The following is a 24774-nucleotide window of genomic DNA, read 5'->3' on the forward strand; positions in this document are numbered from 1 at the left end:
CATCCAGAGAGCATATGATTGCAGCACAATCCATTTTTGCAGCTGATTGGTCAAACTAAACAAAATTCTAGAAGCCGAATGTCCAGAAAATGCCCGTTAGTAGATCTGTAAGAGAAAATAAAACACAAAGCATCAATTCTCAAACAAAATTTATGGAATAATTAAAAATTCAATAGTAAACAAAGAAAAAGAAAACAAGCAATACTTATCTGAGTTTTAAAAATCGTCGAAAAATATTTGTCGGTTGACTAGTAGAACCAACATCTGTAGCCACTTCAGGTGGACTCATCTTCCTCCGTGAAACTGCTTGCGAGCCACACAATTTAATCATCTCCTCCGGAATCACAAGAGGAAGGTTCAGAAACGTAAACAATCACACGCACACTCGCGAAAACACACGGACCAAATACGGTTCCTCCACAAATCGCGATTCTGATGACGCGACGACAAAAACCAAAACAAATCGAAACTGCTGTTTTCCTCCACCGAGAACTGTCAAATTCGCCAATATCATTCCGACGTTGATCCGCGTCTTGATAGCACCTGCTGGAGGAGGAGGAGGAATGATGACCAGCGACATGCAGGCAGGAGGATTTCGATTCTGCGAACTGCGGCTTTGTCATGCACCCGCTAACGTAACTTTTTCTTCTCCAACGAGCCACAAAAACATCAACTTTCACATAAATAACAACATTTCGCAACTCTCACATAAAACGACACCAACGAACGCACATTCCCACGGCCAAAAAACGCACTTACAACCCGCGGCGATTCGCGGGCTGTTGTTAATCAGTGAAAAACTACTGCACCAAAAACGTAAACAAACCTTTGTCCCTTGTCCTGGCGAATCCGCCAAAATCCTTTCCTCGTTAATCCACAGCAGCATCTTGGCATAGAATAGAAGTCCAACTGTCAAAAACAAGTTGTATCACTTTTTTCTCAAGAACAAGTAGCGCCGCGTATCGGCGATGGTATACTTCATTATACCACTACTCTGGCATAATTTCAAGAAAGTGTTGCTAAAGGTGGCAACAACACCATTATTGATTTTTATTCGGAAGAATTTAATTAAAATTTGTTTTATTCTTAGCATCATCAAACCGGGAGTGAAACACGCAGACAAAGGGGCAGTATGGAAAGTCTGCTGCTATATTTTTCTATGGTTCTAAACATTCACAGCGCTTTTAAACTTCGTTTTGAAAATTATTTTGATATTATTTTTAATCAACATATATGTTGATTTGTTATATGATTTGTTTTACCACCATTTTTGCATCGCATTGCCAAAGAACTGACATCATTGCAATTGAAAATCAAATTTTATTCTTAAAAAAACGAATCTCTTCATTTCTATTGAGGAGAAAATCGTGACGTCAGAAATGAACTCAAATCACTCAAAGTTCATTTTGTGAGTGACTTTAACAGCTTGGCCTAGTTTGACAGCTACATTGTCCCCAGTTTTCTGTGGGAGAGAAAAGGAGGCGAATACTTTATGAAAATCATACCTGTCAAAATTCCTAGCCTCAAAATTTTGTCGCGAGTTGCTTTTCTCCTCTATTGTTCGATAATTTTCGAGCCCGTGGTTTTAAGCTTTTGACAGAACCGGCTCCGTGGCTTAATGGTTACGGCTTCTGCCTCAGGGATCAAATCCCGGTCGGTACCTTTGAAATTTGGAATCAGGAATTGAACAAAAACGAAACTGAATCAGGTGGGATTCGAACTCACACCTCTGGATTGATGGTCTGGGACTCTAACCAGTCGGCCATCTGAAGGTTATAAAACATGTTGTATTCTTCTCATATTAAATACGCTCTGATCCCTGATTTTCCAGAAGGGATTGGGAGTCTTAAGATAGATCAAGGATCCGTCTGGTGCTTGCTTCTATGTAAAGGCGGGGCCGGACAATGCCCAACGACCTCGGAATTGGGCCGCTAGGATCTCTGCCATTCTGAAATGGATCGTTGGAAGCAGCGCGAGGGCTATCATCACCTAATACCCAGGACTGAGATAAGTTGTATCAGCATTCGGCATATACAAAGTCTGATACAAATTATACTTTCCCATAATTTCGCTATCGGTTAGCGGATATTGGATTGGACCACACACACACACACACACACACACACACACGTGGTTTTAAGCTTTTGACAGCTGTCAGTTGTTCCAATTCGCGAATTCAGATTTGCTAATTCAATAACAGTTCTATTCATATTGGCGAATCTGCATTTTTTCTTAAAATTATTTTTGTTCTGTTCTTTTCGGTACTGATACCTGGTTAAAGATTTAAAGATCTTTGGAATTTTCGATCGCGAAACAACTTACTTTTCCTGTCATTTTTGAACGACGAAATAGCCTACTTTTCTGTACCAAAAATAACAGAATCGAATAGCAACAATTTTCAAAATAAATGCTGAAAAGATCTACTTTTCAGCACTGAAATGGGTGCTGAAAAGTTTAACTTTTCTGCACTTGTTTCGAAAAGTAACACTTTTCATCATTTTTTAAATTTAAACGATTTATCGACAAAATACTTGAAAATTTGACTTGAAATTTCACTCAATGGGTTTTTCGGAATTGCAAAAAATGTTGTATGGAACTCGTTGCAAAACTTAATTTTTTCAGCACTCGTCGTATTTATCCAACTCGGTGAACTTCGTTGGATAAATGTACGACTCGTGCTGAAAAAATCCTCTTTTTGCAACTTGTTGCATAAACTACTATTTTCGCTTAATTTTTTGTTTTCTTCAAATCTTGCATTTTTTGTAAACTTATGATTGCAAAACAATTGAACTAGTGTAAGTTTAGGAAAAACAATGTCGAATTAATTTTGGATAGCTCAATGCTTAAAATGTCTCCCACAGTTCGGAATTTGTTGCTTGGTCGTTACTCTTCGATCCCAAAATGCTGTGGACGGTGAAAAACCTGTTCATCTGCTACGATCATTTCCTCCCTGTGCAATTTAAGGACGCGTCGTGCAAGTCGAAAGGGTAAGTTTACCGTAATAATGCATAACGTAGCGATCACATATCACTGAATACCTTTAAAATTAAAAATTAGAAAAAGCAATGTTTATAACATTATTTAAAAGTTTGCAACGATTTGTCGTAGCCACCGATTTGCCGTCATCTTGTACCAACAATCCAGCTTCGCCATGATAAAATCTGGTATAATTATGCAAGCTTGGGCTACAGTCAAACCTCGTTAATTTGGAAAGGTTGAACTTTTAAAAAGTTTTAAAAAACTTTCAATGGTTTTTATAGCAATGTTCAGCTAAAAAGACAACGAACCAAAATTAATCAAAAGCAAAATAAAAGGAGCATTGTTATGTAGTGTCCTTTTTTTAAAATAATGAACATTGTTTCGTAATAAAAAACTACATACATTCATTTGAAACTGCATGGATCGAATTGGTTGTGATTACGGATAAGACAATATTTATTTATTTGTGGCAAAGAGTATTGTAAACGGTTGAAGCAGCGGTACCGTCATCTGGGGCGAATCGGGACACATGGGGCGAATTGGGACAGCAGTTTAAGCAATGTTTTTTTTCAGATTCAGAGCAACAAAATGTGTTCATTCATTCCCAAATATGAAGCTTTTAAGTGCTCTAAAACGTGGTGTCCCTATTTAGACTGTAGTTCCGAAACGCCCGCTTACAAAAATATACAAAAAAAAAATCAGGGGCAAAACAAAATGATTGCCGAATATTTAATTTTCATTGAACAAACTTGTAATTTGTAAACTATCTGCATCGCGTTTTTTCTTTTTATTATTTTATTTCAAATATAGGCTTTTAATCTTTGAACAAATTTTAAACTTTTGGGTACACAGATCTAAAAATATTTATGCATTGATGCTTGCAATTTTGTGACAGTAGCATAACTATAATGTTAAACGCATTTTGTGACCCGTTTTGTTTATTTTTGCCTTCCTCATCTTATGAGGAAAGGCTATAAAATCACTCAAAAGTGAACTTATTAATTCAACCTCGTAGATCCACCTTCACGTATACCTAACGACTCAGAATCAAATTCTGAACAAATGTTGTTGCGTGTGTATGTCTGTAAGTCCGTGCACCAAAAAACTGCACTCAATTATCTCCGGTTCGATCCGTTTTGGGTTCCCATCAGGCCCTAGTAAATATTATGAAGTTTAGAAAAGTACTTCAAAAGTTCTGACAATGTTTAGAAAAGTTATGATTAGATGATGTTTTAATTGAATTTGTATTTGCGATGCTATTTAGTAGAAAATAAAACTGCATTAATGTAAGGAAGGCATCAGCCACCTCAAGGTGGATTGAGTAACGTTTTTTTTAATTAAGCTTGAAATTTAGTTATTCTAATTTTGTTTTAGCCAACAAAACGAAGAAGAAGCAAAAGTCCAAGGAGTTGGCAAAGGCAAGAAAATTGAACATCTGAGAACCAAGCAAATAAATCTACCCACCACTAGCGTGCACAGGGTGGGGCAACATGGGGCAGTTGCCCCACCATCCTCAGAAATTTGTTCTAAAATTGCCAAGGGGGTATGCATGTATGTATGTATGTATGTATTAGTCCCCCGTCTTGGCAGGACTTGGCCATGACCACAGTATGTTTCAACTGAGACGGTTCGGTTAGTAACCGACTTATATCTTAAGGACCTTAGAAGATTATCATTCTCTATCCAACCATTTGTTATGATATGATTAAATAGATAATGACATTCATGTGACTTGGGCCAGGCGATCCACGACTCCCTCATCCAGTCCATAAAATATATGAAGGCTCTGGGATATTTTTTTGAGAGGGGTTAGTTTTTTTTTGGGGGGGTTAGGCGTTTGAAATATAATTATATATGATAAAAAATTAATAATCAATGTTATGAATTAAAAGATATATCAATGTATAGTTAGACCGTTGCAAATATTTTACAAAGTTTATGTCGCCCCCTTCAAAATTGGTCTGAAAAATCAGGAAGCAAAAAAAATATTTTTCCTATAAACTTCAAAATTTCCATGAAAATAGAAGTCTATTCAACTGAAAACAATCTAAAATGCATTTTTCTGCATTGATAATCATATTTAGCATGTTTGGGCATGTTTGAAAATGTTTTGAATTTTTATGAAATTGCAATGTACAGCACCGCAATAATTTTATTTTTCGCAAAAAATAAAATTTTCGTCAATACTTAGATATTTTGGAAACTAATGATGACAAAACAACTGGACAGGTGTATAATGCATTTTGAAACACTTTTTCCATCAAAATGTTGAAACCATGGCTCGTAATTTCAATTTTTATACTTTTTTTTTATTTTTTTGCCCCCCCCCCCCTCGGCTTTGGTCAGAATCGAGGGACATAAACTTCAACAAATATTTGCAACGGCCTTATAACAATAAAACAATGAAATATCACAATAATATAAAAACTCAACAAGTTGTTTCGAAGCTCTCATCCTTTTATTTTGGAAAATGCTAAGAATTTAAAAAAAATAATGTTATACAAATTAATAATAATAATAATGTTCTAAAATTGCCAAGGGGGGTGTCCATAAACGACGAAATTTTCAAAACGCTCATATTGTTGCCCCACCTTCCTTGAGGATCTGGGCACGCTAGTGCTACCCACTGCTCGAATAAATATTGCCAATTTATTACTAATCTTCGAAATCCGTGTTTCGTTCTTAAACTGTTTTTAAAGTTGCTGTCCCTATTCAGACCGTAGTCCCAATTCACCACAGTTGGCGGTACTTATAGTTTTATACTGGAAAATATGATTATAAAATTTAGTTTTTTCGAAATTGCCGAATTAGCGGAGCTCTACTGTAATCGTTTGTTTACAGTGAATTATACCACCAGTTATACCACTTCAAGGTACACTGTGAAGTCAGAACAGTGAGAAGTGAAAAAAATCGTGGAGGCCTTTTGAAACACGTCGCCATCTTGTTTTCTCTCCAAGTTACACTTCTATTCTATGCTTTTACTCTGGACCACTTCCGTAACACTAGGTATAAATACCTAAATTTGAGGTATTTTCTGGAAAAGTGAGGGATCCAAAATAACTGACATTCAGGTATAATCCAAGATGACGGACCATGATTATTTCTTATTTCTAGGTATAAATACATAAATTTGAGGTATTTTCTGGAAAAGTGAGGGATCCAAAATTACTGATATTCAGGTATAATCAAAGATGGCGGACCATGATTATTCCAAATTTTTAGGTATAAAAATCTAAATTTGAGGTATTTTCTGGAAAAGTGAGGGATCCAAAATTACTGATAATCAGGTATAATCAAAGATGGCGGACCATTTATTCCTTATTTCTAGGCATAAATACCTAAATTTGAGGTATTTTCTATAAACGTGAGGGATCGAAAATTACTTATACTTAAGAATAATCAAAGATCAAATTAGGTATTATCCAAGAGATATGCAGGCAGAAGAAAACAATGGTTTATATGATATTAATATTTTTATTTATATCAAACACAACTATTTCATAAATGTTCTCACCTAAAAATGAATATTAAAATTTAAATTTTATTTTATTTTTCAATGCATCTATATTTTTAATATTAAATTTATCTTTTATAAATATTTTGGTTTTTATGTTTTAATTTTTTAATAGTTAAATATTTCACTATTTTTATATTTTAATAGTTAAATATTTCAGTATTTTAATATTTCAATAGTTAAATATTTAAATATTTTAATATTTTAATATTTTAATATTTTAATATTTTAATATTTTAATATTTTAATATTTTAATATTTTAATATTTTAATATTTTAATATTTTGATATTTTAATATTTTAATATTTTAATATTTTAATATTTTAATATTTTGATATTTTAATATTTTAATATGTCAATATTTTAATATTTTAATATTTTAATATTTTAATATTTTCATATTTTAATATTTTAATATTTTAATATTTTAATATTTTAATATTTTAATATTTTAATATTTTAATATTTTAATATTTTAATATTTTAATATTTTAATATTTTAATATTTTAATATTTTAATATTTTAATATTTTAATATTTTAATATTTTAATATTTTAATATTTTAATATTTTAATATTTTAATATTTTAATATTTTAATATTTTAATATTTTAATATTTTAATATTTTAATATTTTAATATTTTAATATTTCAATATTTTAATATTTTAATATTTTAATATTTTAATATTTTAATATTTTAATATTTTAATATTTTTAAATTTTTATATTTTAATATTTCAATATTTCAATATTTCAATATTTTAATATTTTAATATTTTGATACTTCAATATTTTAATTTTTAAATTAGGTATTTTCCAAGAGTCATGCAGGCAGAAGAAAAACAAAATTTTAAATGATATTAATATTTTTATTTACATAAAACACAAAAAAACACAACTTTTGCATAAATGTACGTACCTAAAATAAATATCTAATGATTTGAATATTTTAACATTATAATTTTGTATAATATTATATAATATATCTTTAATATTTCAATATTTATTTATTTTAAATATCTTTTATTATTTTAATATTTTAATATTTTTACAACTTCAACATTTTAATCTTTAAATATTTGGAATTGTAGAATATAAGATTTTTTGGAGTTTTAAAATGTTTGGAATTAGAGATTTTAAAATTTTCTCTCTCTCCCTCTCTTTCTATTTTCTCGCTCTTCCTGTTCCCTACTATCTCTCTCTTCCCTTCCTCTCAATTCAACTTTTTCTCTTTCTCTCCTACCCTCTCCCCCTTTCTTTCTCTCCCATATTTTCTCACCTCTCTCTTTCCCACCTTCTCTCTACCTCTCCTACTCTCTCTCCTTCTCCTACTATCTCTCTCCCTCTCCTACTATCTCTCCCTCTCCTACTATCTCTCCCTCTCCTACTATCTCTCCCTCTCCTACTATCTCTCCATCTCCTACTCTCTCTCCAACTATATCTCTTATCTCTCTCTTTCTTCATCTTTGCCCCTCTCACTCCCACTTTCTCTCTCTCTTTCTTTCTATCTCTCTCTTCCTCTACCCTCACCCTATCTCTTTCCCACATTTTCTTTCGCTCTTCCCCTCCAGCCTTCTCTCACAAACTCCCCCTTTCTCTCCCTTTTCTACTTTCTATCTTTCTTTCCCATTTTCGCTCTCTTTCATTCCCTCTTCTCTCCCTCTCCTCTTCTCTCTCCCACTTTCTCTTTCTTTCTCTCTTTCTCTTCGTCTACCCCCACCTATTCACTTTCAGTCTCTCATACACACACGAGCACACACACACACACACACACACACACACACACACACGAACACTTTCACAAACGCATACATACACACACCCGCAACGTCCACCCAAATCACAAAAAGATAAAAATTGTTTCGTCAAACTCAAACTCGATACAACTTTTCATTCACACAATCGCCATGGTCGCACAATCTCCACGGTTGGGGTCCGTTTATACTTCCCGTTTCCAGCTCTTCCGCAAATATCCGTCCCGAGATCCGTCCTCCAGAGCACGAGAGGGAAGAGGCGGCTTTTTTAATTCCGCCGGGAGTTGAAGGTTCCGTCCTCCTCCTCCTCCTCCTCTTCCACAAGCACGCGAGCCACACTTCCTCTAATAAGGATGCTCCGGGTTCCGTTCTCCGTGCAGAACCGGAGATCCACTTTTCTTCCTGCACAAAACTTACCTTGCCAAAGTTCCTAAGTTTTCAGCAGCACTGTGGAACACCAACTCACAGCCACGAAATTATTTTGTTTTGACTTGTCAAAACGTGAATCGCAATTTTAGAACTAAAAAAAATACTAAAATTTAGGAATTTTTAAGAAGTACTTCAGTGTTCTAAAAAAATCCTAAATTTTAGGAAGAATAAAATACTAATTTTTAGGTATAATTTGACAAGCTAGAACATAAGTTCAAAAAATACTAAAAATTAGGAATTTATACCTAATGTCCGTTTTGCGTGTACACAAAGTGACAGACACAAAACACACACGACACACAACACACACCTGACTTTGTACATAGACACACATGCAATAAACATTCACGAACAGCAAGTCACCACGTTCACGCAAAACGGACATTAGGTATAAATTCCTAATTTTTAGGTATAATCGAACCTGACTGCAATAAGGTATTTTATTACTAATCGGCTATTAGTAATAAAATTACTAATAGCGTTTTAGTACGAGAATTCCTATATTTTAGGTATAATTGTAGAACCAAAATACCTTAATTTTAGGTATTTTCTGGAAAAGTGAGGGAACCAAAATTACTAATATTTAGGTATAATCCAAGATGGCGGACCATGATTATTCCTAATTTTTAGGAATAAATACCTAAATTTGAGTTTTTTTCAGAAAAAGTGAGGGATCCAAAATTACTAATATTTAGGTATAATCCAAGATGGCGGACCATGATTATTCCTAATTTTTAGGAATAAATACCTGAATTTGAGGTATTTTCAGAAAAAGTGAGGGATCCAAAATTACTAATATTTAGATATAATCCAAGATGGCGGACCATGATTATTCCTAATTTTTAGGAATAAATACCTAAATCTGAGGTTTTTTCAGAAAAAGTGAGGGATCCAAAATTACTAATATTTAGGTATAATCCAAGATGGCGGACCATAATTATTCCTAATTTTTAGGAATAAATACCTAAAATTGAGTTTTTTTCAGAAAAAGTGAGGGATCCAAAATTATTGATATTCAGGTATAATCCAAGATGGCGGACCATGATTATTCCTAACTTTTAGGAATAAATACCTAATTTTGAGATATTTTCAGAAAAAAGTGAGGGATCCAAAATTACTAATATTTAGGTATAATCCAAGTTGGCGGACCATGATTATTCCTAATTTTTAGGAATAAATACCTGAATTTGAGGTATTTTCAGAAAAAGTGAGGGATCCAAAATTACTAATATTTAGATATAATCCAAGATGGCGGACCATGATTATTCCTAATTTTTAGGAATAAATACCTAAATCTGAGGTTTTTTCAGAAAAAGTGAGGGATCCAAAATTACTAATATTTAGGTATAATCCAAGATGGCGGACCATAATTATTCCTAATTTTTAGGAATAAATACCTAAAATTGAGTTTTTTTCAGAAAAAGTGAGGGATCCAAAATTATTGATATTCAGGTATAATCCAAGATGGCGGACCATGATTATTCCTATTTTTTAGGAATAAATACCTAAATTTGAGGTAATTTCATAAAAAGTGAGGGATCCAAAATTACTAAAATTTAGGTATAATCCAAGATGGCGGACCATGATTATTCCTAATTTTTAGGTATAAAAACCTAAATTTGAGGTATTTTCTAGAAAAGTGAGGGATCGAAAATTACTTAAACTAAAGAATAATCAAAGATCAAATTATGTATTATCCAAGAGATATGCAGGCAGAAGAAAACAATGGTTTATATGATATTTATATTTTTATTTACATCAAACACAACTATTTCATAGATGTTCTCACCTAAAAATAAATATTAAAATTTAAATTATATATTTAAATTTTTTAATGTATCTATATTTTTAATATTAAATTTATCTATTTTTTATATTTTGGTTTTTTAAGTTTTATTTTTTAATAGTTAAATATTTTAGTATTTAAATATTTAAATATTTTAATATTTTAATATTAAAATATTTAAATATTTTAATATTTTCATATTTTAATACACTCAACCCCCGGTGGTTGGTCACTTTTTCGTTTGACACTTTTTTAGTTTGTACCCCGTTGGTTGGTCAAAGTCAAACTAAAAAGTGAAGAACTGTCACTTTTTACACGGCGTTCACGCACACTATCAAAACAAACGTTTGGTAGTGTGTGTGATCTCCGTGTAAAAGGGGTGTCAAACTGAAAAGTGACCCCGTTCGTTTGACAACAGTTGGTGTCAAACCATCGGGATTTGAGTGTATTTTAATTTTTTAATTTTTTAATATTTTAATATTTTAATATTTTAGCATTTTAATATGTTAATATTTTAATATTTTAATATGTTAATATGTTAATATTTTAATATTTTTATATGTTAATATGTTAATATGTTAATATTTTAATATTTTGATATTTGAATATTTGAATATTTTAATATTTTAATATTTTAATATTTTAATATTTTAATATTTTAATATTTTAATATTTTAATATTTTAATATTTTAATATTTTAATATTTTAATATTTTAATATTTTAATATTTTAATATTTTAATATTTTAATATTTTAATATTTTAATATTTTAATATTTTAATATTTTAATATTTTAATATTTTAATATTTTAATATTTTAATATTTTAATATTTTAATATTTTAATATTTTAATATTTTAATATTTTAATATTTGAATATTTTAATATTTTAATATCTTTATATTTTTATATTTTAATATTTTAATATTTCCATTTTTTTATATTTTAATTTTTTATTATTTTAATATTTTAATATTTTAATATTTTAATATTTTAATATTTTAATATTTTAATATTTTAATATTTTAATATTTTAATATTTTAATATTTTAATATTTTAATATTTTAATATTTTAATATTTTAATATTTTAATATTTTAATATTTTAATATTTTAATATTTTAATATTTTAATATTTTAATATTTTAATATTTTAATATTTTAATATTTTAATATTTTAATATTTTAATATTTTAATATTTTAATATTTTAATATTTTAATATTTTAATATTTTAATATTTTAATATTTTAATATTTTAATATTTTAATATTTTAATATTTTAATATTTTAATATTTTAATATTTTAATATTTTAATATTTTAATATTTTAATATTTTAATATTTTAATATTTTAATATTTTAATATTTTAATATTTTAATATTTTAATATTTTAATATTTTAATATTTTAATATTTTAATATTTTAATATTTTAATATTTTAATATTTTAATATTTTAATATTTTAATATTTTAATATTTTAATATTTTAATATTTTAATATTTTAATATTTTAATATTTTAATATTTTAATATTTTAATATTTTAATATTTTAATATTTTAATATTTTAATATTTTAATATTTTAATATTTTAATATTTTAATATTTTAATATTTTAATATTTTAATATTTTAATATTTTAATATTTTAATATTTTAATATTTTAATATTTTAATATTTTAATATTTTAATATTTTAATATTTTAATATTTTAATATTTTAATATTTTAATATTTTAATATTTTAATATTTTAATATTTTAATATTTTAATATTTTAATATTTTAATATTTTAATATTTTAATATTTTAATATTTTAATATTTTAATATTTTAATATTTTAATATTTTAATATTTTAATATTTTAATATTTTAATATTTTAATATTTTAATATTTTAATATTTTAATATTTTAATATTTTAATATTTTAATATTTTAATATTTTAATATTTTAATATTTTAATATTTTAATATTTTAATATTTTAATATTTTAATATTTTAATATTTTAATATTTTAATATTTTAATATTTTAATATTTTAATATTTTAAAATTTTAATATTTTAATATTTTAATATTTTAATATTTTAATATTTTAATATTTTAATATTTTAATATTTTAATATTTTAATATTTTAATATTTTAATATTTTAATATTTTAATATTTTAATATTTTAATATTTTAATATTTTAATATTTTAATATTTTAATATTTTAATATTTTAATATTTTAATATTTTAATATTTTAATATTTTAATATTTTAATATTTTAATATTTTAATATTTTAATATTTTAATATTTTAATATTTTAATATTTTAATATTTTAATATTTTAATATTTCAATATTTTAATATTTTAATATTTTAATATTTTAATATTTTAATATTTTAATATTTTTTCAATTTCAATTTTTCAATTCGGTTTTATTAGTGAATAATCATGTTACAATAAGTTCTTTTGCAGTTCATAACAGAGTTTTGGAGTTCCTTTCAGCTGTGTGTTGAATCTCAATCCATTTTGGAAACGATTTTTGCTTATGATTAAATATTATCAAGAGTAAGAAAAAATATAGAAAAAACTTACTAAATTTGCAATGGAAGGGGGATAGAAATAGAAAAAGCTTACACTAGATCACAGTTTTTTTTTATCTATTGTAGACGTGCTTGATCATCAGCTCCCCGAGGGCCAGAAATTGCTCCGCCTTGTTACGGCAGGTCCGAAACCGCGTCATCATCTCCCCCGCGAGAGCAAAAAACTCCGGCAGTGTAAAGAGATCTTCCCGGTGACTCCTTGCTGGGCCGCATCGCCGCTACCGGCAGCGACCACGCTTGCAAATGATCGCCCCCATCCAGGAGGGAACGCTGGGTTGTCCGCTGGAACCGTACGCTGACCAGCTGCAGGAACGGCTGCGCTCATTCTTCGCTGAGGAGGGTGGGATGCTGCTGATTTCTTCTTCCTCGTTTCCTGCTCCTCGAGGTAGACCTTGCGCGCGACGCATCCGCGGTAATTACCGGTATGGTTACCGTCACAGTTCGCGCACTTTACGCGCGACTTGGTTTGTTCTGCGTTTTCCCCCCAAGTCCGCCTTTCGTGGCAGTGCGCACGCCTCCGAGAGGTGTGACTCACCGCACTTCACGCAGCGGGGCCGGAGGTTGCAGTTCCGCGAGCCGTGGCCGAATTTCTGGCAACGGTGGCATTGCGCTACGTCCGTCGGGTTCTTGGTGTAAAACCGCCAGTTTACCCAAAAAACCGTCCAACGTCTTAGTCCGCCGCAGGTCTTGGAGCTTGACGGTGCCGCGGTCGAAGTACAACAGGTACAGTGTGTGTGTACCTGTTACCGTTGTCTTGCGCGAAAGCACTTTTATCTCCCGCGGTTTTATTCCGGCGTCCGAAAGGTGCTTCTTCAGGTCGGAGACTGGACGGTCTTGGTAACCCTGCAGGACGACCTTAACAGGGGGCTTCTCGGGATTGTATGTGTAGAAGTTGAAGTTGCTACGCTTCAACTCTTCAAACACCAGGTCGAAATTCTTTTTGGTCAGTGTGATCACTTGCACTGCCGACTTACCGATTTTCAGACAATATCCGAGGCCTTCCAGCAACTCGTCAACATCGTCCGCTAACGTGTCCAAAACAAAAATTGGGAGGTGGTCTACGTTCCGCTGGAGAGTTGTTCTTTTTTGACGTCGGCACTTTTTTTCCGTGCACGACCATCATCGTCGTCGTCGTCGTCGGTAGTGCTGCTACCGGCGGTGGTGTTATTTTCTTCGTCGTCGCTCAGCATCTGGAACTCGTTTCTGATGGGGATGTTGGCGGATGTTGATGTGCCACTGGTCGTGGCACCGGAAGTACCGGAACGGGTTCGCACTGGTGATCTTGGGACATATCCGGGATGTAGTAACTTTTTGTCGATGCCTTCAGCGCTGACGCTCCCCTGCGCGATGGCGGCCGACACGGCGTTGGTTTGTTTACCTTTTGCACACGTCCGGTAGACGAACTTCGCGGGTTTTCGAGGCCGCACTCGAACTGCCACGGCCACGGCCGGCCTTTGGCATGCTGGAGAAGCAAACTCGCGGGTAACCACAATCAATTACGGCGAAAAAAAATCGAAAAAAACGATGGAGCACTGAGCACTAGCTGCATGCTCTCGTGCGTACACGGAGGGAGCTGATTTTAATATTTTAATATTTTAATATTTTAATATTTTAATATTTTAATATTTTAATATTTTAATATTTTAATATTTTAATATTTTAATATTTTAATATTTTAATATTTTAATATTTTAATATTTTAATATTTTAATATTTTAATATTTTAATATTTTAATATTTTAATATTTTAATATTTTAATATTTTAATATTTTAATATTTTAATATTTTAATATTTTAATATTTTAATATTTTAATATTTTAATATTTTAATATTTTAATATTTTAATATTTTAATATTTTAATATTTTAATATTTTAATATTTTAATATTTTAATATTTTAATATTTTAATATTTTAATATTTTAATATTTTAATATTTTAATATTTTAATATTTTAATATTTTAATATTTTAATATTTTAATATTTTAATATTTTAATATTTTAATATTTTAATATTTTAATATTTTAATATTTTAATATTTTAATATTTTAATATTTTAATATTTTAATATTTTAATATTTTAATATTTTAATATTTTAATATTTTAATATTTTAATATTTTAATATTTTAATATTTTAATATTTTAATATTTTAATATTTTAATATTTTAATATTTTAATATTTTAATATTTTAATATTTTAATATTTTAATATTTTAATATTTTAATATTTTAATATTTTAATATTTTAATATTTTAATATTTTAATATTTTAATATTTTAATATTTTAATATTTTAATATTTTAATATTTTAATATTTTAATATTTTAATATTTTAATATTTTAATATATATGTTTATATTTTTACATTTTTATATTTTTATATTTTTACATTTTTATATTTTTATATTTTTATATTTTTATATTTTTATATTTTTATATTTTTATATTTTTATATTTTTATATTTTTATATTTTAATATCTTAATATTTTAATATTTTAATATTTTAATATTTTAATATTTTAATATTTTAATATTTTAATATTTTAATATTGTAATATTTTAATATTTTGATATTTCAATATCTTAATTTTTAAATTAGGTATTTTCCAAGAGATATGCAGGCAGAAGAAAAACATAGTTTAAATGATATTAATATTTTTATTTACCTGAAACACAACTTTTCATAAATGTACTTACCTCAAATAAATATATAATGATTTGAATATTTTAACATTATAATTTTGTATAATATTATATAATATGTTAGTTCTTTAATATTTTGATATTTATTTATTTTAAATAGCTTTTATTATTTTAATATTTTTACAACTTCAACATTTTAATCTTTAAATTTTTGGAATTGTAGAATATAAGATTTTTTGGAGTTTTATAATGTTTGGAATTAAAGATTTTTAAAATTTTCTCTCTCTCTCCCCTCTCTTTCTATTTTCTCGCTCTTCCTGTTCCCTACTATCTCTCTCTTCCCTTCCTCTCAATTCAACTTTTTCTCTTCCTCTCCTACCCTCTCTCCCTTTCTTTCTCTCTCATATTTTCTCACCTCTCTCTTTCCCACTTTCTCTCTACTTCTCCTACTCTCTCTCCCTCTCCTACTATCTCTCTCCGTCTCCTACTATCTCTTTCTCTCCTACTATCTCTCCCTCTCCTACTCTCTCTCCAACTTAATCTGTTATCTCTCTCTTTCTTCATCTTTGCCCGTCTCACTCTCACTTTCTCTCTTACTTTCTATCTCTCTCTCTACCCTCACCCTATCTCTCTCCCACATTTTCTTTCCCTCTTCCCTCCAGCCTTCTCTCACAAACTCCCCCTTTCTGTACCTTTCCCACTTTCTCTCTCCCTTTCCCATTTTCGCTCTCTTTCACTCCCTCTTCTCTCCCACTTTTTCTCTCCCTCTCCTCTTCTCTCTCCCACTTTCTCTTTCTTTCTCTTCCTCTACCCCCACCCTCTCACTTTCAGTCTCTCATACACACACACACACACACACACACACACACACACACACACACACACACACACACACACACACACACACACACACACACACACACACACACACACACACACACACACACACACACACACACACACACACACACACACACACACACACACACACACACACACACACACACACACACACACACACACACACACACACACACACACACACACACACGAGCGCGCACACACACACAAACACTTTCACAAACGCACTTTCACAAACGCATACATACACACACCCGCAACGTCCAACCAAATCACAAAAAGATAAAAATTGGTTCGTCAAACTAAAACTCGATACAGTTTTTCATTCACACAATCGCCACGCAAATATCCGTCCCGAGAACCGTCTTCCAGAGCACGAGAGGGAAGAGGCGGCTTTTTTAATTTCGCCGGGAGTTGAAGGTTCCGTCCTCCTCCTCCTCCTCCTCCTCTTCCACAAGCACGCGAGCCACACTTCCTCTGACAAGGATGCTCCGGGTTCCGTTCTCCGTGCAGAACCGGAGAACCACTTTTCTTCCTGCACAAAACTTACCTTGCCAAAGGTCCTAAGTTTTCAGCAGCACTGCGGAACACCAACTCACAGCCACGAAATTATTTTATTTTGACTTGTCAAAACGTGAATCGCAATTTTAGAACTAAAAATACTAAAATTTAGGAATTTTTAAGAATTACTTCAGTGTTCTAAAAAAATCCTAAATTTTAGGAAGAAAAAAATACTAATTTTTAGGTATAATTTGACAAGCTAGAACATAAGTTCAAAAAATACTAAAAATTAGGAATTTATACCTAATGTCCGTTTTGCGTGTTTGGTTCGGACTAAAACCATAGAATAGAAGTCCAACTGTCAAAAACAAGTTGTATCACTTTTTTCTCAAGAACAAGTAGCGCCGCGTATCGGCGATGGTATACTTCATTATACCACTACTCTGGCATAATTTCAAGAAAGTGTTGCTAAAGGTGGCAACAACACCATTATTGATTTTTATTCGGAAGAATTTAATTAAAATTTGTTTTATTCTTAGCATCATCAAACCGGGAGTGAAACACGCAGACAAAGGGGCAGTATGGAAAGTCTGCTGCTATATTTTTCTATGGTTCTAAACATTCACAGCGCTTTTAAACTTCGTTTTGAAAATTATTTTTGATATTATTTTTAATCAACATATATGTTGATTTGTTATATGATTTGTTTTACCACCATTTTTGCATCGCATTGCCAAAGAACTGACATCATTGCAATTGAAAATCAAATTTTATTCTTAAAAAAACGAATCTCTTCATTTCTATTGAGGAGAAAATCGTGACGTCAGAAATGAACTCAAATCACTCAAAGTTCATTTTGTGAGTGACTTTAACAGCTTGGCCTAGTTTGACAGCTACATTGTCCCCAGTTTTCTGTGGGAGAGAAAAGGAGGCGAATACTTTATGAAAATCATACCTGTCAAAATTCCTAGCCTCAAAATTTTGTCGCGAGTTGCTTTTCTCCTCTATTGTTCGATAATTTTCGAGCCCGTGGTTTTAAGCTTTTGACAGAACCGGCTCCGTGGCTTAATGGTTACGGCTTCTGCCTCAGGGATCAAATCCCGGTCGGTACCTTTGAAATTTGGAATCAGGAATTGAACAAAAACGAAACTGAATCAGGTGGGATTCGAACTCACACCTCTGGATTGATGGTCTGGGACTCTAACCAGTCGGCCATCTGAAGGTTATAAAACATGTTGTATTCTTCTCATATTAAATACGCTCTGATCCCTGATTTTCCAGAAGGGATTGGGAGTCTTAAGATAGATCAAGGATCCGTCTGGTGCTTGCTTCTATGTAAAGGCGGGGCCGGACAATGCCCAACGACCTCGGAATTGGGCCGCTAGGATCTCTGCCATTCTGAAATGGATCGTTGGAAGCAGCGCGAGGGCTATCATCACCTAATACCCAGGACTGAGATAAGTTGTATCAGCATTCGGCATATACAAAGTCTGATACAAATTATACTTTCCCATAATTTCGCTATCGGTTAGCGGATATTGGATTGGACCACACACACACACACACACACACACACACACACACACGTGGTTTTAAGCTTTTGACAGCTGTCAGTTGTTCCAATTCGCGAATTCAGATTTGCTAATTCAATAACAGTTCTATTCATATTGGCGAATCTGCATTTTTTCTTAAAATTATTTTTGTTCTGTTCTTTTCGGTACTGATACCTGGTTAAAGATTTAAAGATCTTTGGAATTTTCGATCGCGAAACAACTTACTTTTCCTGTCATTTTTGAACGACGAAATAGCCTACTTTTCTGTACCAAAAATAACAGAATCGAATAGCAACAATTTTCAAAATAAATGCTGAAAAGATCTACTTTTCAGCACTGAAATGGGTGCTGAAAAGTTTAACTTTTCTGCACTTGTTTCGAAAAGTAACACTTTTCATCATTTTTTAAATTTAAACGATTTATCGACAAAATACTTGAAAATTTGACTTGAAATTTCACTCAATGGGTTTTTCGGAATTGCAAAAAATGTTGTATGGAACTCGTTGCAAAACTTAATTTTTTCAGCACTCGTCGTATTTATCCAACTCGGTGAACTTCGTTGGATAAATGTACGACTCGTGCTGAAAAAATCCTCTTTTTGCAACTTGTTGCATAAACTACTATTTTCGCTTAATTTTTTGTTTTCTTCAAATCTTGCATTTTTTGTAAACTTATGATTGCAAAACAATTGAACTAGTGTAAGTTTAGGAAAAACAATGTCGAATTAATTTTGGATAGCTCAATGCTTAAAATGTCTCCCACAGTTCGGAATTTGTTGCTTGGTCGTTACTCTTCGATCCCAAAATGCTGTGGACGGTGAAAAACCTGTTCATCTGCTACGATCATTTCCTCCTGTGCAATTTAAGGACGCGTCGTGCAAGTCGAAAGGGTAAGTTTACCGTAATAATGCATAACGTAGCGATCACATATCACTGAATACCTTTAAAATTAAAAATTAGAAAAAGCAATGTTTATAACATTATTTAAAAGTTTGCAACGATTTGTCGTAGCCACCGATTTGCCGTCATCTTGTACCAACAATCCAGCTTCGCCATGATAAAATCTGGTATAATTATGCAAGCTTGGGCTACAGTCAAACCTCGTTAATTTGGAAAGGTTGAACTTTTAAAAGTTTTAAAAACTTTCAATGGTTTTTATAGCAATGTTCAGCTAAAAAGACAACGAACCAAAATTAATCAAAAGCAAAATAAAAGGAGCATTGTTATGTAGTGTCCTTTTTTTAAAATAATGAACATTGTTTCGTAATAAAAAACTACATACATTCATTTGAAACTGCATGGATCGAATTGGTTGTGATTACGGATAAGACAATATTTATTTATTTGTGGCAAAGAGTATTGTAAACGGTTGAAGCAGCGGTACCGTCATCTGGGGCGAATCGGGACACATGGGGCGAATTGGGACAGCAGTTTAAGCAATGTTTTTTTTCAGATTCAGAGCAACAAAATGTGTTCATTCATTCCCAAATATGAAGCTTTTAAGTGCTCTAAAACGTGGTGTCCCTATTTAGACTGTAGTTCCGAAACGCCCGCTTACAAAAATATACAAAAAAAAAATCAGGGGCAAAACAAAATGATTGCCGAATATTTAATTTTCATTGAACAAACTTGTAATTTGTAAACTATCTGCATCGCGTTTTTTCTTTTTATTATTTTATTTCAAATATAGGCTTTTAATCTTTGAACAAATTTTAAACTTTTGGGTACACAGATCTAAAAAAATATTTATGCATTGATGCTTGCAATTTTGTGACAGTAGCATAACTATAATGTTAAACGCATTTTGTGACCCGTTTTGTTTATTTTTGCCTTCCTCATCTTATGAGGAAAGGCTATAAAATCACTCAAAAAGTGAACTTATTAATTCAACCTCGTAGATCCACCTTCACGTATACCTAACGACTCAGAATCAAATTCTGAACAAATGTTGTTGCGTGTGTATGTCTGTAAGTCCGTGCACCAAAAAACTGCACTCAATTATCTCCGGTTCGATCCGTTTTGGGTTCCCATCAGGCCCTAGTAAATATTATGAAGTTTAGAAAAGTACTTCAAAAGTTCTGACAATGTTTAGAAAAGTTATGATTAGATGATGTTTTAATTGAATTTGTATTTGCGATGCTATTTAGTAGAAAATAAAACTGCATTAATGTAAGGAAGGCATCAGCCACCTCAAGGTGGATTGAGTAACGTTTTTTTTAATTAAGCTTGAAATTTAGTTATTCTAATTTTGTTTTAGCCAACAAAACGAAGAAGAAGCAAAAGTCCAAGGAGTTGGCAAAGGCAAGAAAATTGAACATCTGAGAACCAAGCAAATAAATCTACCCACCACTAGCGTGCACAGGGTGGGGCAACATGGGGCAGTTGCCCCACCATCCTCAGAAATTTGTTCTAAAATTGCCAAGGGGGTATGCATGTATGTATGTATGTATGTATTAGTCCCCCGTCTTGGCAGGACTTGGCCATGACCACAGTATGTTTCAACTGAGACGGTTCGGTTAGTAACCGACTTATATCTTAAGGACCTTAGAAGATTATCATTCTCTATCCAACCATTTGTTATGATATGATTAAATAGATAATGACATTCATGTGACTTGGGCCAGGCGATCCACGACTCCCTCATCCAGTCCATAAAATATATGAAGGCTCTGGGATATTTTTTTGAGAGGGGTTAGTTTTTTTTTTGGGGGGGTTAGGCGTTTGAAATATAATTATATATGATAAAAAATTAATAATCAATGTTATGAATTAAAAGATATATCAATGTATAGTTAGACCGTTGCAAATATTTTACAAAGTTTATGTCGCCCCCCCCCCCTTCAAAATTGGTCTGAAAAATCAGGAAGCAAAAAAAATATTTTTCCTATAAACTTCAAAATTTCCATGAAAATAGAAGTCTATTCAACTGAAAACAATCTAAAATGCATTTTTCTGCATTGATAATCATATTTAGCATGTTTGGGCATGTTTGAAAATGTTTTGAATTTTTATGAAATTGCAATGTACAGCACCGCAATAATTTTATTTTTCGCAAAAAATAAAATTTTCGTCAATACTTAGATATTTTGGAAACTAATGATGACAAAACAACTGGACAGGTGTATAATGCATTTTGAAACACTTTTTCCATCAAAATGTTGAAACCATGGCTCGTAATTTCAATTTTTATACTTTTTTTTTTATTTTTTGCCCCCTCGGCTTTGGTCAGAATCGAGGGACATAAACTTCAACAAATATTTGCAACGGCCTTATAACAATAAAACAATGAAATATCACAATAATATAAAAACTCAACAAGTTGTTTCGAAGCTCTCATCCTTTTATTTTGGAAAATGCTAAGAATTTAAAAAAATAATGTTATACAAATTAATAATAATAATAATGTTCTAAAATTGCCAAGGGGGTGTCCATAAACGACGAAATTTTCAAAACGCTCATATTGTTGCCCCACCTTCCTTGAGGATCTGGGCACGCTAGTGCTACCCACTGCTCGAATAAATATTGCCAATTTATTACTAATCTTCGAAATCCGTGTTTCGTTCTTAAACTGTTTTTAAAGTTGCTGTCCCTATTCAGACCGTAGTCCCAATTCACCACAGTTGGCGGTACTTATAGTTTTATACTGGAAAATATGATTATAAAATTTAGTTTTTTTTCGAAATTGCCGAATTAGCGGAGCTCTACTGTAATCGTTTGTTTACAGTGAATTATACCACCAGTTATACCACTTCAAGGTACACAGAAAAAAATAATTCGGTAAATTTACATCATTAATGATGTACCAAAAGTGCACGTCATTAATGATGCTAATTTACATGAACTTCATTGTAAATTTAAGTGCCATTCGACGTAATCATGCGGAACAAACTTTGCTTTGGAAACTTGTAAATTTCCGATGAAATCGATGTAATTTTACCAAAGTCGAAATTTTTTTTGCTCCGTTGAATTTAGAACATGATGTAAATTTCAAATGCTTTATAGCCTTGCATGGTTTGGAACGGTTTACTTTTGTTCTTATCGAATCAAGCAAAACCGATAACTGGGTCAATGTGAGTTTGTAAACAAAGAGTGTATTCTGCTCACCCCTAATGTAAACATCCACTGATGTGAGCAGAATATACTTGTTGTTTACAAACTCACGTTGGCTCTTTGCCATTGTTTTGCTTGAAATGATGTATATAAGTTTATCATTCCTAACTGCGTAAACAAATAAAGAAAATGAAATTTTATCAAATGCTAAATTCAACGGAGTAATTAAATTTTATTCTGATACTTGAACACTAGATTCGTGATTTTTAAGACTATTGATGTACTTTAAAACTGAAACTTACTCGTTAGAAGTCCACTTAGCCTGTGATCATGTGACCCGCCTCGTAAAGCATCTCGAAAGCCACAATGTTTACGCCAGAGGACCGGCAATCCCTTGCCATGGATTTTCGTCGACTGAAATGTAGATTGTCTGACATCGAAAGAGTGAATTCTAAAATAGAAAAGTCTAACATCAAAACTTTACTTTTTAACTTCAGCCTAAATAACAACTCACATTTGTTAGAAATCAGGTCAAGTCAACGCAAGGCTTTCGGAGCTTAAGCTCACCGGAAGTTGCTTTTGCTTAAGGAAATCAGATGCAGATGTTATGGTCAGTTTGGTTTTTGGATTAGCTACGATGATAAGATGATCAAAACAAATTCATTATTTTGAGAAATGTAACTTACCATATTCTACAATAAGGTCAGCTCTGGGAAGAATTAGACTTGGCGTCGTCACCGCTGGCGCCTGCATCGGAAGCCTTTCCTTGTGCATCATTAATCCGTTAGGAATAGAAGAGGGAGGAAGTTGCTGAAACGGAACACAGCAAAAGTCAAATTGAATTTTTAATAAAAAGCATGTGGGTACTTAGTGTTTATTGAAATGGGAGATGATCTCACTTACCATTACAAATCGAAGGAAATCACCGCCACATGATCTCCCACAAGCTTGGGCTGGAATCACTTCCGGCCTCTAAATCGTCGAGCCGGTCGAGATTCTCGACGAATCGTTCGGGTTCATGAGAACCGTCACCGGAAAGTTAACTCCTCCGTGCTTAAGCAACACCGTCCAACTGCGCTCTTCCAAAACCGCTGCTGGGCCATGTCCGTCCAGGATCATCAATCTTTCCAGGAAATTCGTAGATTGAGACTTAGGAAGATAATCCCGAGTTTTGCTTAAAAGAAAAATAAAGTGTAAAATTTTATTTCACCTTGCAAACTTGCTCCATTATACGTACAGATACGTACCATTAAAATCTTACTTTTAAATTTGCTGCTATGATGGTTCTTTGTTCCTTCCGGTCGGTCCCTCAGGGCCACTAATAGACGGTGGTCACTCGATTGCTCAAAATTTGAATAATTGAATCGTTCAAGCCGAAACTATTTTAATCTTTTTTTATTTTGTTTGTTTTGATTCAACTTTGACGTTTCTCGCCAAATTCTAATCGACGTCGACATATATACAGCTGAATGTCGACTGTCGGAGTTCAGCGAGTTTAGGAGCGTTCTTTCATTACGTAACGCAGTTAGGGGTGTCGGCGTCTGTTACGAAATGTTACGAAAATGGGTGTAGGGGGGGGGGTGTTATGAAAAATTATTTTACATAACGATAAATTTTCATATAAACACTCATAAAAATTGCAAAAGACCTTGTGGATCGTCCATCTGTTACGAGGGTAAGCGATTGCCAAAGCTCCATACAAAAAAGATTTTTAAATTAAAAATCATCACAAAATCAAGCAAAACAGTCTAAATAGGCTAATGTGATTTTGTAACAAAGCCGTTTAATTTGATCTTGTTAAATGTAAACATTAACTGATGTAAGCAAGGCCGTAAGATCAATGCCATTCCGCCCCTTTCAAATGGCTCTCCAGAATTTATCATAATCTATTTTTAGCAAAAAAAATCAAAACATACATTTAAAAAAAATGAGAAGCGATAATTAATTTGTTATTTGTTACACAATTTGAAATGCATTTCAGAAGTAGAAGACTGATTGTGCCAAAAGTTCGTCCCATCATAGCCCCTAAAAACCAAATCAATCTTATTCAACCCCAAAAGAGCACTTATTGTCGTGTACCCACTTTTGGATAAAAC

At 31.5% G+C, this 24774-nt stretch overlaps 1 protein-coding gene and 1 long non-coding RNA gene across 2 annotated transcripts in view; one reads left to right on the forward strand and one right to left on the reverse strand.

The window, feature by feature from the left end:
• LOC6044177 overlaps positions 1-24774 on the forward strand; it is a 192286-nt gene that overhangs the window by 17373 nt on the left and 150139 nt on the right. The window lies entirely within an intron of this gene.
• Positions 22943-23846, reverse strand: LOC119767035. The gene is made up of 4 exons (XR_005277282.1): positions 23582-23846; positions 23365-23488; positions 23193-23310; positions 22943-23129 (listed from the first exon to the last, which is right to left on the reverse strand). It is a non-coding gene; the product is annotated as an uncharacterized LOC119767035 (long non-coding RNA).

This window comes from Culex quinquefasciatus, chromosome 2 (assembly GCF_015732765.1).
Source record: "Culex quinquefasciatus strain JHB chromosome 2, VPISU_Cqui_1.0_pri_paternal, whole genome shotgun sequence".
NCBI classification, from domain to species: Eukaryota; Metazoa; Arthropoda; class Insecta; order Diptera; family Culicidae; genus Culex; species Culex quinquefasciatus.